This window comes from Lygodium microphyllum, chromosome 5 (genome assembly GCF_053477565.2).
Source record: "Lygodium microphyllum isolate KBCC chromosome 5, Lygodium_microphyllum_v1.1.10, whole genome shotgun sequence".
In the NCBI taxonomy this organism is placed as follows: Eukaryota; Viridiplantae; Streptophyta; class Polypodiopsida; order Schizaeales; family Lygodiaceae; genus Lygodium; species Lygodium microphyllum.
In genome coordinates, this window is record NC_141139.1 from 66,509,735 (window position 1) to 66,524,522 (window position 14,788).

The window sequence follows — 14,788 nt, forward strand, 5'->3', positions numbered from 1 at the left end:
ATCGCTTCAAGGAATGAAAGTTTTGACACATTTGCAGTATCTTCTGTTCCTCGATTATTCTTGTTTTGATTCTTGCAATCATTGTCTATATGGCAAGCAGACTCATAATGCTCATAAAAAGTTTGGCTTTACACACATGGGTGAGCCATTGGCTCTTATTTATTCTCATATTTGTCGTCCCATGCCCTATCAATCTTTGGGTGATGCTAAATATTTTGTTATGTTCATTGATGATTTTTCACGTAAAGTCTAGGCCTATCCCATGAAGTAGAAATCATATATTTTAGCTACTTTTCACTGCCTTGTTGCTTTTGTTGAGAACTAGTCTAGGCATAGGCTAAAATGCCTAAGATCAGATAATGGGGGTGAGTATGCATCCTATGCTTTTGAGCAATTCTGTGATGAGTGGGGCATTAAACATCAAATTGACCACTCCATATAACCCACCCCAGTATGGTGTTGCCAAGCATATGAATAGGACCATTCAGAAGAGGATCCGTAGTATGCTCAGTCATGTAGGCTCATCCCATACATTTCGGGATGAGGTAGTTACTACTACAATTCATTTGATTAACAAATCTCCATGCACTGCTTTGGTGGTAGCATTACATAGGAGGTATGGTCTAGTAAACCTCCTTTATATGCACATTTAAGAGTCTTTGGAGGTGAGGCATTCTATCATATTTCCAAAGACAAGCACAACAAGTTGGATTTGATATTTGTCAAATGCATATTTCTTAGATATGGTGATGCAAGTGAGATATTGTCTTTGGGATTTGTAGGCTAGAAAAGTTATCCACAGCCAATGATGTTGTGTTCCATGAGAATAAGATGCACAAGAAACATGAGCAAGTGATTGAGGTGCATAAGGTGATCTTTCAGGAGGAGCCTTCTGTTATTGTACAACTAGCCCCCGTTAGACAATATGCAGTTATTGCTGATACTCTAGTAGACCAAGATCTGCCTATTGTGCAGGATCATTTTGATGTTCGAATAAGAGGACATGATGTACAGGCTCCATAGCCAGTTCTATGATGATGTACCAGAGCCTCACGTGCTCCTGATCATTACGAGTCCTCTACACGGATCATGCCATGGTGACAAATTCTACTGAGCCCCTTGCTTTTGAGAAGGCTATACACAAAGGTGATAGACTTTCTTGGGAGAGGGCTATGCAGTTTGACTCGTTGTAGAAAAACCATACATAAGATTTGGTTTCCCTACCTAGTGGAAAGTATGCATTGCCATGCAAGTGGGTGTATAAGTTGAAGAATATCCCTAGTTGCCCTAAGCCAACATATAAGGCCCGTTTGGTTGCAAAAGGTTTTCAATAGGAAAAGGAAGTTGAGTTTGATGAGATCTTCTCTCCTATGGTCAAAATTGACTACCCTTCGCTTGGTTTTGGCCTTGGTTGCATAGTTAGATTTTGACTTGTATCAAATGGATGTTAAGATGGCTTTTCTACAAGGGGACCTACATGAGGACGCTTATATGCAACAACCTAAGGGCTTTGTGGAAAAGGGCAATGGAACAACTAGTGTATAAGTTGAGGAAGAGTCTCTAAGGACTTAAGCAAGCACCTAGGGAATAGTATCATAAGTTTGATGCCTTTATGTGCTCGTAGTCTTATTCCCACAATGCCATGGATCCATGTCTCAACACGAGAAGGCCCGTGATATTAGCCTTATTATTCTAGTACTCCATGTTGACGATATGATGATTGCTAAGATTTCTCATGATAAGCTAGATGCTTTAAAGACTTGGCTCAAGAGGAGCTTTGAGATAAAGGGCATGGGGCATGCTTCTCATATACTTAGTATGCATATTACATGCAATCGCTCTAAGGGACTCTACTTGTCACAAAAGGAGTGCATTCATAGGATACTTGAGCGGCTCCATGTGCAGGGTGGTAAACCCATTGGTACCCCTTTACCTTCTAATATGAAGGTTAGTCAAGGTAGATTGTCCCCACTCAAATGATAAGAAGACCAAGATGGTCAAGATTCCGTATGCATCGGTAGTGGGCAGCTTGATGTATGCCATGATAGCCACTAGACCTAATATAGCATTTGCAATGGTAGTCATGGCTTGTTACATGGTGACACCTAGCCAACACCATTGGGAGGTTGTGACAGATATCATCAGATGCCTTAAGGGCACTGTAGACTTGTGTCTTTTCCATAGCAACGAGGATACGCTAATTCGGGAGTAATTATTATTGGTATAAATCTACATATCTTAGTGAGTCTATCCACTACTACCCAAATGGCATTATGACCACAATTGGTAATAGAGCCTTTAACACTCAACTTTTTTCTCTTAGCACTTTTGGTATTTGATAACATAATGTTCTATATGATAGTGAATTTCCAACTTTCCAAATTCACATTTACTTTCTTTCACAAATAGTTTATGCTTTTTGAGCAACAAAAATATTAAGCAAAGATGTTTCCAATATTCTTTTGAATGATTATAGAAAATAATATCATCAAGGAAAACAATAACAATTTTTCCTAAATATGAACTTAAGATACTATCCATAAGTGTCATGAATATTGCAGGGCATTAGTTAGACCAAAAGGCATCACCAAAAACTCATAATGACCCAAGCACGTACTTGAAAGGCTATTTTTGACACATCCTCTATGCATATTAGAACTTGATGGTACCTTGATCTCAAGTCAATCTTAGTGAAGTATCACACTCCTTTAAGTTGATCAAGAAACTCATCAATAGAGGAAGAGGATACTTATTTGTTTTGTGATCACATTTAGACCATGATAGTCTATGCATATACACATGAACCCATCCTTCTTCTTACCATATTGGTAAAGCCCATGGAAAATAACTACGTTGAATAACTCCTCATTGGAGATAGTCAATCAATTACTTCGCCACTTCACTATCTTCACTAGCTCTAAGTATTAAGGTGGCCAACTAATGGATTTACTCATTGATAGAATATCAATATTATATATTACAATATATTGAAAGGTAAATCTGGTGCAAATCAAGAGGAAACACAACGTTGTATTCTTTAGATAGCTGGTGTTTTTAATCATGAACATGTGTGTATTGGAGTCCTCAATGTCTATGCCCCTACGAAGGCTAGGTCATGCAACAGGTTTTGGGTAGAGATTGTAGATGGACTCCCAGAGGTGGATTCCTGGATTATTGGAGGAGATTTCAACAATCTGGAGGCTTTGGAGGACCAGCAGGGCAGAGGAAGAAATTACCAGGGCATGGCTGGAGAGGAGCAGAAGGCATGGGAGGTCTTTTTGCTTGCAGTCGGAGCACGGGATGCCTGGAAAGACCCTGCCTTCCACAGGAGGGAGAGGTCGTTGGACTTTTCTTGGGGTTACAGGCGGCTAGGCAGAGCCTTGCTGGAGCGGTTGGACATGTTTTATGTGGGAGAATGGGGAGGTTCTCGCGGAGGCCAGATTGAGCAGTTGATAGGCACCACACTATCCGATCACTGCCCGGTTCTCTTGGCACTTGTTCCCCCAACATCCGCCCTAGATACATGATCCTGTCAGATCCCTGACTCGATCTATAGGAGGGAGGAGGTGTTGAGATAGATAGAGCAGATCTGGACCAGAGAGTGGGTTAGGAGGGGCAGGTTAGCAGAGGAGGTTGCAAAGGTCATAGCCGAGTCAAGCAAAATTTGCCAAAAGGCAGCCCTACAGGCTAGGCAGCAGTGCTGGGAGGAGGAGAGAGCACTCCGACGGGACCTGGCAGCTACGCAGAGATTGTTGCAGGAGGCACCAGGGGACCCCATCCTCCACGCACAGGAGGTGCGCGCACGTGCAGCCATTGATGGCCTAGAGGATAGGCGCTCGGAGTTCTCTTTCCGTACTTCAGCAGCCTTTTGGGCACAGAAGGGAGACACGATGTGCAGGGAGTTCTTCCAGGTGCACCAGCCCCGCACCGCGGGAGAACAAATGCGCAGCCTTAGGGACCAGTATGGGAGGACCCGTTCTAGCCCTGATGAGGTGATGGAGATTGCCACCGACTATTACACATACCTCTTCCAGCAAGAGACAGCGTCAATTAGAGGATAGAGATGCAGATAGCAGGTATGGGATCACATCCCGTCCCTCGTCACAGAGGAGACAGGACACGCCCTCCTAGTCCCCTTCACAGAGAAGGAACTAGAGGAGGCTTTCCATACACAGGATGGGCAAAAATGCCCGGGGGAGGATGGCCTCTCTAAGGCCTTCTTCACTACCTATTGGGAGGTGGTGAAGGATCCCCTATTGAGGGCTTTCCAGGAGATATTCACCTCAGGACAGATGCCAGGGAGGATCTCGGCAAGCCTTATTAGTCTTCTCCCCAAAGGGAGAGACCGGTTGGAGCTATCCCAGTGGAGACCGATCACCTTATTGTCAGTGGCCTATAAGGCTTTGGCAAAGATGATTGGTAGACAATTACGCCATGTGATTCCAGACATCATTCATGACACACAGACAGGCTTTATCCAGGATAGGAGTATCCTAGACAATGTATTTACATTCTTTGAGGCGACAGTACTACTATTGGACTTCGAGAAAGCATATGACAGGGTGGATGGGATTTCCTAGAGGGTACCATGGTGAAGTTAGGATTTCCCCATGCTTGGATTCGTGGGGTCTCCGGCCTGTACAGATTGGCCACCAGCAGGGTTCTCATAGGCGGAAGGCGAGGGAAGGAGCTCCGGCTGGAGAGATCGGTCCGACAGGGCTGCCCCCTGGCCCCATACCTATTCCTACCCTTCGCAGAGGCGATGTCCCACTTCCTCAGGTCACATGTGAGTGGACTACGCGGCCTCCGACTTCCAGTGAGAGAGGAGACTGAGTTGTTAGACTCAGAGTACGCAGACGACACAGGACTCTACATAGAGGACGATGAGATGATGGTGGAAAGAATGAGGCTGGCTCTTGAGGTGTTCTGTGTTGCAGCGGGTGCGAAAATCAACTAGCGAAAGTCGGTTGGTTTCCTCACAAACCCGGACTCCAGCACAAAGTGGGGAGTCCACTTGGGTTTTAGATGGGTGAGCAGAGGGCAGACCGTCAAATACCTAGGGTTCCAGGTGAGACTTGATATCACTCCTGCCCAACAGTTTCTTCCTGTTCTACACTCTATTAGGAGGAAACTGACCTACTGGAGCACGGCTCGCCTCTCACTAGTCTAGCGACTGCCTGGTACATCACCTCGTGTTGGTGTTTCTCCTCATCGTGCGTAGGGTAGCTTCGCCGCCTGGTGCGGAATTTCCTTTGGTCGGGGTCTGATGGCTCGAGAGACTCCAGGGCCAAGGTGGTGTGGGCGACCATCATACAACATCGATCAGAGGGAGGGCTTGGGATCATAGACCCAGAATATCAGAGTATGGCCCTCTTGGGCAAGCTAGTTGTCCGCGGTCTCACACCAGGCAGGCAGACCTGGAAGGTCTTACTGTAGGAGGGCCTTCAAGACTGTAAACCGAGGCTTGGCGGGGAGTGGAGGCCGTCATTGAGATGGATCTTCACTTCAGCCCAGATTACCCCGCCCAGATCACCTTTCTTACGGAGCCTACTTTGCGTGTGGCAGGGGCCTTCGTAAGGCCCTAATCCAGAGCCCCCCGGGTTGCCAAGAGGAAATAGACTGTCAGCGGTGATCTGGAACCTCCAGGTCAAAGATAGGGAAGGGGCACAGATAGGTGAGCGCCCCCACATCCAGTGGGCTGGGTGGGAGGCCGGCCCGGCTCGTTCCATCAGGACATGGCGGGAGGTGTACATGATGGCAGACAAGGAGGTGCTACAGCGAGTATCATGGTGCACGAGAGGAGTGGAGTTGAAGAGAAGAGAGATAGATGCAGCAATACCTCCGGAGTGGCTTGCCCCCCCGATACGAGAACTGAGGCCGGGGAGGTATGGGCAGCCAGGTTCTCTCCAGCAGGCATCCCTCTTCAGGTGGCAGGTAGAGTGGGTGGCACCCCCTAGGGGACCTTCTTTGCCGTTCAAGAGGGGGGACATCTGAGCCTTGACAGAGAGCAACAGGATGAGGGGATTGCCACCCTTTCATGGAGGAGGATTCAGGTGGTGGGTCTTCAGGGGAAGACTTGGCGACTAGACCCCTATGTTTTCTGGATGGAGCTCAAGGAGTGGCGCCTTTGGATCTGGGAGGGTAGACCACTTGATGAGCTGGAGTGGGATCCAGGAGAGTGGCTATGGCCGGCCTCTGCGGTTGCAAAAAAGCCACCCAGGTTCCTAGAATACACTGCCAGGATTGGCAGACATGTACTGATGCAGGAGGATATGGACTGGGTGTAGGCACTGGGCAGAGCACAGCATCACGGAGCCCTTCCAACGGACCTTCTGGCACCGCCTATGGGATAGCTGGAGGCCAAGGAGGGTGTCGTATTTTTTATGGCTGGTGGCACATGGAGAATTGGCGGTGGGAAGCTGGCTTGCCCAGATGCAGAAGGAGGGAGGTTGTAAGCGCTGCACACATCAGCTTCTAGAAACCCCAAAACACTACCTTTGATCTTGTGAGAAGGAGCAGCTGATGTAGAGAGGTTCATGCCGTATCCTTCAACGTATAGCCCCTAGCCTCGGGTATATTTCATGGGGAGCTTTCTGTTGGCAGGCAGGCAGCCAGGGCCGCCACCTTCTGTATGAGGCCGGGATGTAGGACACGATCTTCATGATCGAGGAAGGGTCATGCGCAGTGGTTGGTCTGGAAGCCTTACCTATCCAACAGGTACTAGAGCCCACAGCAAACCGCTCAGAGATATGGGAGATCATAGGGAGTCTTACTGGATGGCACATTTGGAAGGCGTGTTTCCAAGTGGCCTTCGACGGTGACAGACTCTCAGCACCTGCAACCTTAGCAGAGCTATGGACCTCCATCATTCACTCCCTCCGCGGCCGATGGGGTCAGGTGCAGGGCGAGTCCAGGGCTCGTCAGGAGCTCCGTGGTCACTTCATGCGTACCTGGAGTGGCCAGGGCCTATTCTTCGTGATGCAGGCAGGCAGTCCCGTTTGGCGATATACCCCTCCCCCATGGCTTCTTGCCCCCATCCCCCCTAGACAGCCTTGAGAATACATGATGTAGTGGTGACTTTGCATCAGCTCCAGTTTATTCTGTTGAGCATGAGCACTCTGTTGTAATCAGTTTTTTTGAGTAATATAATCAGCCACATTCTACTGGAAAGAAAAAAAAAATCATGAACATGTGTAAGAGAAAGAAAATGAGAGCCTGTAAGAAAATGTTACGGTGAGAATTTTTTTGTTAAAAGAGAGAGAGTATGTATTGAATTCATCTCATTACATTCCACTATACATGTACGGCATAAACTTGTACAAAGAGAAAAAGGAAGAAGACAACAAAAATAGACACCTATTTCATTATGCTTAGCCAAATAATCAAGTTTATCACTACAAACAAACCATTGTCCTCAAATGCAAGTGTCTTATGCTCAACTATGTTTTAGTATACTATTCAACTTACACAACCACTCTTGCCTTAAGACCATATCTACCCTAGTTATGTTCATAACTTTGAATTCATTTTCATAGTATACCCTTGTACCTCTAAAGAAGCATCGCATACTTTCATACCTATATATTCTTTATCACTCCCATTCATAAGAAAGACAACATAGGTATAAGTTCTACACACTTGAGGCAAATGTAGTGTGTTAACCAATGTACATTTTAAGTAATTATGAGTTGATCCATCATCCACAAGAATACGAACTCATCATTCATTGATCATGCTATGTATATGAAACAATGCATGGGGGCCAAATGTAGATTGTCATGAATAGATAGTCAAACAACACTCATGCTCGTCAGCCTCATGGCTAACTTGTACAACAAAATACTTAGAACAAGCCTCCAAAGGAAGCATTTGCACCATGTGCATTGCGTTTTCTTTATCCTTGTTCTTGTCAAGTCTGTTGTACTTGAGTTGTGGACAATCTTTGCATTCATGAGGGAACAAACAATTGAAGCACAACTTCTCCTTGTATGCTTTCCAAAGATCTTCACATAAGGGTGTTGGAAATGAAGGAAGAGAGAGAGTGTGAACACAAGACAATGACCAAGAGTGGGCAGCAATCCCACCCTCAAAAGATGCAAGTGTTAGAATGATAAAATGAAAGTATAATAGGTCTTAAGTAAGTTAGACCTATCCCTAACTCAACTTGAGTTAAACTAACTCTCCTAAAACATTGGGAACTACCCATAATAGACCAATTCTAACACCCCCTTGTAGCACCAATCTAATAATGTACAAGGAGTGTATCAATTACCAAAAGGTAGTAAGTTCCAGAATTTTCAAAATTTCTCAAACTTTTCACATGATAGTGCCTTGGTCAAAATATCTGCAACATTCTCCTATTTGGGGATGTAGATCATGCTAATCTCCCCTGCATGTGATCTCTCTCTGACACAGTGATAATGTATCTCAATGCGTTTTGTATGAGCATGAAACATTGTATTCCGTACTACTATGATAGCATTGGGACTGTCAGAAAGAATAGGAGTGGATCCGTCCAAATGAACATGAAGGTCAGCCAATACACGGTGTAATCAAACACATTCAACTATTGTTGTGAAAGCTGCCCTATACTCAGCTCCAAAAGATGAGGTAGCCACAGTGGGCAGCTTCTTGCTTAGCCAAGAAATGCATGACTGGCCTAAAAAGAAACAATGTCCACTAGAGGATTGCCTTGTATCGTGATCATCAACCCAATTCGAATCTCTATAAGCATGCATTTGTAAGTCTCCCCCTTGGAAAATAGCAAGCCATATGACTGTGTTCCTTGCAAAAAGTGAAAATTGCGCTTAACAGCTTGCTAGTGTAGTGTCCGTGGACTGTGCATGTATCCGATCACTTGTGATACAACACATTGTATGTCAAGACAAGTGTTGCATACATAGATGAGACAACCAATAACCTAGCTATAAATAGAAACATCTAATAGATCACTGCCATCACACATTGAAAGCTTCAACCCTATTTCCAAGGTGTGCTCCTAGGTTTACAATCTTGCATGTTGAACCTTACTAGCAACTTCTGAACATACTATGACTGAGACATAACAATACCATGCTGATTTTGGGTGAATTGAATCCCTAAAAAATAGTGAAGCAGCCCCATATCTGACATATTAAAAGTATATTGCTATTTGGAATAGTGCCATTTTCCCTTCTTAGACTTATCTACATCATTGTTGCCCTTATTTGAAGGCTGCCTAACATCAACCTTGGGCTGATTTGCATTTTCTTTCCCTTTCCCTTTGCCTTTAAACCTAGAAAGCATGGGTGAATTACTTGAACGTAGGACCATATTCTTTGACTTTATACCAAGAGGCCGGTCTACTCCATGAATGTGAGGGGCTCACCAATCCCCCTAAATGACAAATTTAATGAAGTGTGAAAACCAAAATCGACTCTGAAAGAGAGTTCAAAGTGATGCTCACCATCTCACCATATTCAATCACCTCACATCAATGTTGAGCATCTGCTCACATAAATCCTAAATGTATGTGATGTGATATGTCATAGCATTATCTTCATTCATGTGAGCATTGGCCAACTCTCTACACAAGAAAGAGAATGGGCCTCATTCCTGGCTGCACACATCTGTTCCAAAACAATCTAAGTTGCATGTGAGGTTTTGCAAGACTGAATGTAAGGTATGATGGCTCTTTTCATTGATAGAGCTATCAAAGACAAAGCTTGTGCATCTCTAGAATCCCATCTCTTCTAGTCACGTGTAACAACAGCAGCAGCAGCAGCAGCAAAAAACTGTCCTCCACCTCTCCCTTGCATGAAAGGAGATGTGCCAGGAGCAATCGTTGCAGGTTCTAACTTCATCATGTGTGACATAATTCCATAACTTATTGGCCACAAGGAGGTTCTGAATCATAAAACTCCAGAGGGATTAATTTGTACCATCCAATTTGTCCTCTTCCAACACAGAAGAGGTGTAAATGGCCAAAATCTTCTTCGAGGTCCCGATGCAAACAAGAGTACTTGCTGTTGTGTAGCCAAACAATGGCTGTCAATGCCCCAATTTCTATGCCCAAACTGATCAAAATAGCAATTTAATGATGTACCACCAGGCAGAAAAGCAAAAAGGCCCAAATATATCTATACAGATTTTGAGAAATTACAGAAATTCAAAATTACTTACAGCCAATAACCAATGTCAATGATAAATCCCTAGATTTTACACGCTTGAGGATAAAGCTATGGAGGATGGTACTATAGAGTTCTCATGATTGTGTGTGTGAGAAAATGTGTCTGCAGAGAGAAAGGAGAGAGCAAGATAGACAAGCTATTTGCAAAGTAGAAATATATCCATATTGAAAAATCGAAGTGCTATTTGTTACAATGAGAATGAGTGCTTATATAGGCTAAGGCAAGTGGCTTGCTTGCATCATCAATGATATTAGGATCGCATAGGTCCAATTACTTTTGATGAAAAGGATCTAAATACATCTCCCCCTTTTTCCACTAACTAGGAGGATTTACATGAGTCTATTAGAGAGGCATATTTCAACACTCTTCCTAGCTCAAATAATAAGCAAGAGACGGATAAGATAGGTAAATGGGCTAGGTGGTACCCACTTCAATTTCAGCAAAATCCATACTTGTTAATGAAAATTTCAAGAATTTTAGAAATTGGGCAAGTCCATAAAAAACCCCCAAATTTCTTGGCACTAAGTGTAAAAAATTGAAGATTCCTTTGAAATTCGGAATGAGACAGGCAAGATGGATGAGAAATTACACAAATAGGTCAGAGGCCTAACCTGCATATTCTCTCTATTCCTTTTACTAGGACCCGCTCTAATATTAGGGTCTCCTAATGACCTAAAATCAAGATGTGCATCAAGGACAACATGAGTTAAGACTAAATAACCTATTATAGGTCTAAAGTAAGGGTCTAAATTGAATGTAGATGATTGAAATGTGGCGTGAAAGTGGGAGGGAAGGGCAAGAAATATGAATGTGAATGAGAAGCTCCAAACTCATGCTCAAATGAAACAAAGGGTGAAGGATTACCTTGTGAAACATCTTTGAACATAGAGTGTTCTTCTAATCCATACTGATATCAAACAAGGTCTCCTAGATGACTTATAGCCAATCCCTGCATAACTAAAGGAACAATATAGAATTAATCATACTCACGTAAAAATGGATTATACAATGCTGCCACTGGGCTTGATTACGAAGAGTTTCAACTTTTAGCTTCATCCCAAGTGGATAGTCTTTCGTGAATTGAGAAGCAATCAATCTCGCCAACAGACTACTCCAATTGAGATGCACCTTGTGAAGGGTTATGACATAAAGAAGAGCTAGGCATCGACAAATGATCCATAAAAATAAGGTTAGTAGATAGAGCATTGTCCTCCAAAAATTGAGACCATAATGCCTCAATAGAGTCTCAATTGAAGGAGTAGCTTGAGAAAGCTTTAGAGGATCCCGAGATAGAGTGGTATGAGCCATCATGAGTCAGCACATGATGTATAATGTAATCAAGAACAAACGAATTAATCCACCATAGCCTCAAGTACCTCTTTACAAAAGCATTTGGTCTGATACCATGTGGAGATATGCTAGGGTTTGCAAAAGAAAACAAAAGTATACAACCTCAGTTGAATCACAGAGAAATCAAACACAAATGAAAAAATGCAAAACGCAAAAACATTAGGCTAAGGGAGTAGTAACAATGTGATGTCCACTAAAGATGGATCTTGAGTGCTATAACCACCTATTAGAGCTAGGATGAGACTGCAAGTGGAAGGGCAGCAAGCTTGAAACCAAAACGCAATAGTCTCTCGGGGGATGGAACTAGTAAACTACTGCTGATCAAATCCATTGGAGTATGATCCACCCTCATGACAAGGTACATAGCCTAGGTGTTGCCCAAAGTCGTATTGTACAATACTTTGGTTATCAAAATTGCTCATATGTGATTTAGCTTAGCACCGACAACTGACCTATATTGTTTGCCACATCAGAGCATCAAAAGATCCTAGTGTTACCGCTGAAAATCAGATCTGCACACTGCTGTTTGCTATTGTATGTCGCTCACTCTATACAGCACACTGTTCACTGTGTGTTAAAAGTTAATCAGACTTATCATCCAATGCTTTCTCCACTTAACATCTGCAAATCTGCAGCATTGGTGGCAGCAAACAAGCTCCCCAAGCTACTGAAGTGAGTGAATGAATGTTGTAAATGAAGGAAAGAGTCTACAAGATGCTCAAGGGGAGAGTTTTCCAACAGCTGATGGCTCTCGTGGGAGAATGCTGAGGGAAAACACAACGAAGTACAAATGGTCAACAATCTAGTATACAAGCCTTTTAGGGAAGTCTTGGGGAATGGGGGATAGAAAGACCTTCTATCTCACTAGCTTACTACCTTCCTTCAATGGGATCGTATGTATGGCAACAAAAGGGGCAGTCCTCTTTAGTGTACATGCATGCATACATTATTTCATGTATATGCCTATATATATAAGCCCAAATAATTCTATTTTATAATGTAAATATGTAACTTGAAAACACATACATACACATGCACTTCACAAATAGAAGACCCATAATTCAACACAGTATACAATCACCAGAGAGTCTTCCCTAAAATTCTACATTTGGGATAATGCCACTACTTCGCAATATAACAATAGATAGCATAAAAGGACAAAATTTTGTGATTAAAATCCATAATGGTTATATAAATTTGGGAGATAGGGAGATGCTCGAGGAATACAACACCACTGACGATGACTATCCTACAATGTGAAGAACTGGCCATGACCACCCCAAATGTGAACCATTCTCGAATCTCCCATCACTGTCAAGAGTCTCCCTGTAGTTGCTCACACTAGCCACAAAGGGAGTGGATAATGGATGACCAGAGCTCTACCAGGTGGCATACATTGATAGACTCTCACCACTAAAATCCAACTACCATTGTGCCTTTCAGATATGCCACTCCATGGGGTTCCCAATGATCTCCCATAACTTTGATCACAATTCAATAGGATCCAATACCTAGAGGTTGGGCAAAGCCTCCAAGCCCACCACTGCACAAGGGCCAACCTTGATGAAGATTGTATTCCATATCTCTATCTTGTATAGTAGGTAGTGGCACTCATTGACCACCAGTTGGACATGAAAGAATGCTGAATGTGGAAGGGGAGCAGTCTGGTCACCCCAAAACGCAGCAATCTAGAGGCTGAAAACTAGTGAACGCAGCAATGTACTATCCAAACTGATCACTAAGGCTGTAAACAGTAGGGCGCCAGCTGAGAAAGGTCAATCGGAGGATGCACAGGCCTACACTATGATAAACGCAGCTAGCTGAAGCAAATGATGATGCTGATGAGTAGGGCGGCCAGCTAGGACAGCGATTTCTGGGGCAGTAAATGCACTTGCCAGAAGTTGGAAGCTCCTATGGGCTACATGCTGGAAACAGGACATTAACAGTAGCAGAGGCGGTGAGGACTAATGTTCCCTGCAAAACAATATAGATGCAAAAGGATCCTCCCAAATTAGGGTTTTGCTTATGGAACATGGAAACTCTAGGACCACACACCATTTAATGAAACTTTTGATAATTTGCATGTTTTGGGGCTGTTTTAAAGAGCTAATCAGTTTGTAATGCATTTTTAGCTCAACACTTGGATGATGGAGAGATGGAGAGATGGAGATACTAGTCCTATCAACAAAGGATCTCCTTGTAGAGATTATAGTTGGACCTAGAGAGTGGTGAAAACAATCTGGACTGTCCAACCACATTCCCATGCAGCCCTCCTTGATTACACCACCAGGTTGGAGAGAGGATAAAAATGAGAAAGGTCAAAGTGAAACCAGTTGCTACATTACATTGGTATAGACAAGGCACCTTTCCCCCTTTCTTGGGTAACTTTTATAGGAGATTGGAAGATAAATTCAGACCTAGGAAAATCTCATTGGAGTTTGCCAATTGCCACATGGCTTGGCTATGGCAAGGTCCCTAGAGCTTTGGTGAGATATGGTGAGCTAGAGGAGACTCAAAGACACTAATTATGGCACTGCTCTATCCCTCAAGATGATCTTCCATGGTACAAGAGAGACTATGATGGTTTACTTGGGGGTCCTTGGGTCATAGACAAAGGCTCAACCTATGGATAAGAGGCTTTCAGGTCACACTAATTTTGTCATTGTGGTTAGTACTCGAGCGTGATTCCCATGGCAAACTTCTCATAGGAGTTTTTTCCCTATTCAATGATTGGTAATCCACTAACACTTCCCTATTCATTTAACTCATGTATTCTCTCCTCTAGCATGACTAGAAGTGCCCTTGATGCTTTCCCAAAACCTTCAAAATACTCTCAATTGGACTTGCAAAACATCAAAATAAGTCCTTTTGGAAATCTTAAAAAACAATTTATATTATGCATGTTTAGCATGATAACCTGACGACATGTTACCAGACTACAGAGAGGTACCATTCCTCAACCTTTAAGGCACTCACTCATGTACGAGGAAGTGGCTGAGGCCTTCTCAGTCACTTGGATTTTAAACACCTTTTTCCATCTACATGTTTCTCATATGGTTTCACATAACAAACAGACAGATTGGTTATTCTGACAGCCCTACTGTTACACATTCTCCCTTGACAGTGGCTGGCATGGGAGATGTCTATTCCACACGCGAGTATTCTGATAGCCTTTGTATAAGATATTATCCCTTTTGAGTGGCTAGCTTGGTTACTCTATTCCCTAAGCATATAACATTCATTATTTCATGGTCCTTACACAAAAACAA

At 43.5% G+C, this 14,788-nt stretch overlaps 1 protein-coding gene across 5 annotated transcripts in view; it reads right to left on the reverse strand.

The window, feature by feature from the left end:
- Positions 1–14,788, reverse strand: part of LOC148035922 (uncharacterized) — a 352,895-nt gene that overhangs the window by 267,220 nt on the left and 70,887 nt on the right. The gene's annotated exons all lie outside the window — the stretch shown is intronic.